The following is a 5,450-nucleotide window of genomic DNA, read 5'->3' as shown; positions in this document are numbered from 1 at the left end:
AGAAGCTGAGCAGATTTTGCAGTTCAGCATTGAGTCCAGCCCACGAGTCCCAGTGTTTGCTCTTGTCCAAGCCGGGGAATAATTGGGCAGAGCAGCTGAGCCTGACCTTTGTGGCTGCCGGGGGAGGCTCTGGAGCTGTGGCTGTGATTGCAGGGCTGGCATGTGGGAGCTAATCCCAGCACAAAGGCTGCACCCCTGGGTGCTGCCTTTGTGCTCTCTGCAGAGCTCCAGTGAGTCACACCGGCAAAAACTCTTTTTATTGCACTCTGTGCATGAGCCTGGAGGTCTTGGGAGGCTTTGGCAGCTTTTGCTGCAGTTAAACTACACTTAATACATGAAAAAATCCCAGTTCTAATCCTTCAAGGGCACCAGAAGTGGCCTTGGAAGGTGGTGGAAGAAAAAACATTATTGATGTAAAGTAACTCCAACTCTGAGGACTCAAAAGTAGCAAAATAGCTTCCTAATCTTGGCCTGTAAGACAAACATGAAATAACTCTTTTTATTTTAGCTCCAGAGGGCAGTTATCACCAGGAGGCTGCTGATGTCCACTTTTCATGCTCAGTTAGGCCATTCTGCTGCATTTGGATTCCACTTTTGCTCTGACCTTCACGGGTCCCTCTCATCCACCCTGTTTGTCTCATTTTGTGTTCCATCCCTCCCTGCTTGTTGGTACAAACTCCCTGCCTTTGGGGTCTCTGCCTCTCCCAAATGGGCCCCAAATTACTCAATAAGGCAGAAATGTCAGGAGGGGATTGGAAGTTCAATCCCACAAAGGGTTTTTTTTGGTAAAAGTCATCTTAAAATAACATTAAGGATTTTTTAGGGTAAAATTAATATTAGAACATCTTGAAGCAAACACATGAATTGCTATTATCCTGCATTTTCCTTGTTTTTCACATATTTAGAAGCAGTAGCTCTGGTTTCCTCATTTGCAGTACAGGCTCATCTCCTAAACACTGAGAATTGGACAGCAATATTCCTGGTTCACTGAACAAATTTGAATTGTCATAGCACAGCAATTTTTTCTTGTTCTCCCTTTCTGGTATGTGTAATACAAGAAAGCAGATTAAAATGTTACCAAATCAAGAAGAACATTTTACTATTTGAAAATGAAATATTTTGAAACTAGTTTTCCTTTTGTGATCATGTTTTAACAGACCAGACTGTTGACTGATTGACTTTATTTATCTCTTCCAAAATAGAGCCAGTAAAACTTTATTTTTCTTTTCAGCCAGGCCTTCAAGGACTTACAAGATGTGTGCTTTAACATAATACAGAAGGATTTAATTAATTCTAATAAATAACAAAACACTCTCTGCAGATGAGTGCTTTTAGTAAATTAGGTATAAGCTGCTTTCAAAGATATCAATAAGAACTTTGCTATTGATATAAATTATATATTGTTGTGCAAGTGCTGATGATAATGCACTCTAGGAAAGGAATAAATACCACACAACATGTTCTGGATATTTAATAAAGGCTCCTTAATACACAGCTACTCTTTGCAGCTTTGCTATTAAATCTTTCAGGAGAGGAGGATTTTCTGTGTGTAATTTAAAAGAACTTCATCTGTGCTATCAGTGGCATTACAGAGAACTTTCTTCCCCATTTTTCCTCCCCCATTTCAGCAGAAATATTTTGCAATAGAAATGGGAATTTAAGGGTGTCACTTCTTTTTTTTTTTTACCCCGAGGATGTTGTTTAAATTGAGGGGTTTAGATTAAATTTACTTGATAATGTAGTGAACAAAGCCTGTGAAATGTGAAGGTGAGACATCCTGCCTGTTCACATCAGAATTACAGTTTATTGTTGTTAAATGAGAGCCAGCAGATGCTGTCAAGAGCAGTTCCTCCTTCCATCCTCTTTCCCAGCCCAGGCTCTTTGATGCCAGATCCCTCCAGTGGGATGTGGAACAGCATCTTTGCAGCTGAAGTGGAGGGGCTGCTCCTAACCTTGAATTATTTTAGTCCTGAAGGCTTTGATAATTTTCCCTTTTAACACAACCTCCCCCCAAAGCTGTGTGCTGGTGTTTTTTGCTATTTCCTCTTTATCTTTGTGTGGTTGATCTGTGACCCAGTGTCTCCCCTGCTGGGAATTAACCTGACCTTTGTTTTTCCTAACGAGGGCTGTGTTTTACCTGCCCAGACACCTGAGTTTATTCCCTGGGACTGGGTGATGCTGCTGAGCCTCTGTTTGTCCATGACCTGGGACTGTTGGATTGCAGGGCTGTGAGCCCAGGCTGGAGCTGGATTTATTCCCTGGGACTGGGTGATGCTGCTGAGCCTCTGTTTGTCCATGACCTGGCACTGTTGGATTGCAGGGCTGTGAGCCCAGGCTGGAGCTGGATTTATTCCCTGGGACGGGGTGGTCCTGCTGAGCCTCTGTTTGTCCATGACCTGGGACTGTTGGATTGCAGGGCTGTGAGCCCAGGCTGGAGCTGGATTTATTCCCTGGGACTGGGTGATGCTGCTGAGCCTCTGTTTGTCCATGACCTGGGACTGTTGGATTGCAGGGCTGTGAGCCCAGGCTGGAGCTGGAGCTGCAGCTCAGCATGCACAGCCCAAGGCAGGGCGTGCAAGGAGGAAAGCTGGGTGAGAGCTGCATTTTGGACAGGAAATCCTCATGGAAGGTGTTTCCTGAGCCAAAAGCAGGGATTGGGACAGGGCTCTCCTTGCACATAACAAAGCTGATGCAGTCACCTGTGTGAGCACAGCAGCTGCAGTGACTGCAGGGGCAGAAGCCGAGGTGAGGATGTCTCTGTGATTTATGGAGTCCTGCTGCTGAAAATGACACTTTAATAGTCTCAGCAGGAGTTCTTGTTGTTGTTGTTTTGGTTGCTTTTTATGCTGCTATGAATATGAAAGCTTGGTGCCTGGCCAAGAGACAGCAAATAAATGGGAAAAAACCCCTCTCATTTGAAGACTCTGTTACTTCTCTCTTGGCCTACAGACAGCAGCATTTAACCTTGCTTATACAGTAACTAAATTACAGTTTATTGAGCAAAGTGTAAAACTAAAGCAGAGGATTTTCACCAGTGAGAGAGACACCAGCAGCACAGATGTGTCACACTCCTATTGTGTTTTAATTCCCACTTAAGGTCCTGCTGTCTGGTAAAATATTTTGCATTACTGCTCTTAAAAGTACTGACAGCCAGTGATGGATTGGTGCAGAACAAAGTGTTTCAAGTCAGGATATAAAAAAAAATAATTCTAATTTTACCTCACTGGTTGGCCAGTATTGGATGGAAACGCTATGAGAATTGAGCTGAAATTGTGCAATTGTATCCAATACACTTAGCTGGGGTGTTATTCAATCCCAGGTCAGCTCCAGGAAAGGACTGGGCTAGACTGCTTTGGTGTGGAGCACTGTCTGAATGCCCTGAGTGTTCATAAGCAGAAACAAAAGACAGCTCAAACCAAGTTTTCTTTATGTATCACCATATTCCTCACCAGCATTTGCTTAATAAAACCATTGCTTATCTCATTATCTGCTGTAAAGCTGGGTTAAGACAGCACCCACAGAACTGTCAGCCCTGCAGCATATCTGGGCTTTTATTCTCCATTTGAATGATGACATCAAAAGCAAATTCCTACCTCTGTGTGCCTTTTGCAAGTACATTTTTTCCTTGGCTGTTTCAGAGAATGGCTTTAAGGACAATTTAAACACCAAGACAGCTTAAGACAGATGATAGGAGGCCTAAATGAGATTTTATTCTAATTTATTGTTGCCTTTTTTTTTTTTAATGTAATGGGATATCTTAATCTGTTTTCTATTCTCTTTCTGTTGTTCAGAAAAGCAAGACCAGCTTAGTTTTCAGTCCATAAATACAATATTCATGTGTGCTAGAGTTAACACTTTCCAGAGCTGCAGGAGGAGGGAGAAATAAAGAGAATTCATTGGGAAGAGAATAAAAACTATTTTAAATTTGGATTAAAATGAGATGAAGAGTCAGCTAGGATGGTATTAGTCCAGTTTTTTCCACATGACAGCAATGAGGGATGAGGAGTTTGGGTGGGGGCCAAAATGTCTGATGGGGCAGCAGCAAAAACTGTGGGAAATAGAGAGACCTAGGGCTGTCTGAGAGAGCTGCTTGGAAAACTGATGAGAAATATTCTCTGGGAGGTTCCTGGAACAAGTTAGGAACTGTGTTTGTGAAAGTACTGGTGATGTGGTGATGTTTGCTGTGCAGGCAGAAAGATTTTCACAGCCTGGAATATGAATTTGTGGATTTTGGGGAAATGCAGGGGTGTTGAGCAGGTGAATTTGTGGATTTTGGGGAGATGAAGGGGTGTTGAGCAGGTGAATCTGTGGATTTGGGGGAAATGAAGGGGTGTTGAGCAGGTGAATTTGTGGATTTAGGGAAATGAAGGGGTGTTGAGCAGGTGAATTTGTGGATTTGGGGGAAATGAAGGGGTGTTGAGCAGGTGAATCTGGATTTTGGGGAAATGAAGGGGAGTTGAGCAGGTGAATTTGTGGATTTAGGGAAATGCAGGGGTGTTGAGCAGGTGAATTTGTGGATTTGGGGCAAATGAAGGGGTGTTGAGCAGGTGAATCTGTGGATTTGGGGGAGATGAAGGGGAGTTGAGCAGGTGAATCTGTGGATTTTGGGGAAATGAAGGGTGTTGAGCAGGTGAATCTGGATTTGGGGGAGATGAAGGGGTGTTGAGCAGGTGAATCTGGATTTTGGGGAAATGAAGGGGAGTTGAGCAGGTGAATCTGTGGATTTGGGGGAAATGAAGGGGAGTTGAGCAGGTGAATCTGTGGATTTGGGGGAGATGAAGGGGTGTTGAGCAGGTGGATTTTGGGGAGATGAAGGGGTGTTGAGCAGGTGAATCTGTGGATTTGGGGGAGATGAAGGGGTGTTGAGCAGGTGAATTTGTGGATTTTGGGGAAATGAAGGGGTGTTGAGCAGGTGAATTTGTGGATTTGGGGGAGATGAAGGGGTGTTGAGCAGGTGAATTTGTGGATTTTAGGGAAATGCAGGGGTGTTGAGCAGGTGAATCTGTGGATTTTGGGGAAAGAGGGAGGTGAAAGGGGAGAGCTGCAGGGCTCAGCTCTGTTTTGGGAATTCATGGCTTCAGTTTTCTTTACAGCTCCTGGCAGCAGCTGTGGAACTTTGAGAGTGCTCATTGCTGCTCTGATGGATGCTGGAGTGAGATGCCTCTGTACTCCAGAATTATTTTTCTGTGTTCTAAGGTCTTCCAAATGCCTCTTTAGGCTTTGATTAATGTGAATGCTTTTTCTATTTGCCCAATAAAATATATTACACACGCCCCCCCAAAGTGTTTTTATGGCACAGGTGTCTGCCTTTCTCTGCACTGAGGTTTATTCCTTTCTCTGTGGGTGTGGATTCCTGATGCTTTAGATCCTGCAGAATGGAAAAACATGCAGAAAGGTAATTTATTTTATTTATTATTATATATAATTTTTTTTGGTGGCTCCTTTATTGT

This window comes from Agelaius phoeniceus, chromosome 9 (genome assembly GCF_051311805.1).
Source record: "Agelaius phoeniceus isolate bAgePho1 chromosome 9, bAgePho1.hap1, whole genome shotgun sequence".
In the NCBI taxonomy this organism is placed as follows: Eukaryota; Metazoa; Chordata; class Aves; order Passeriformes; family Icteridae; genus Agelaius; species Agelaius phoeniceus.
This window is presented reverse-complemented; position numbering follows the sequence as displayed.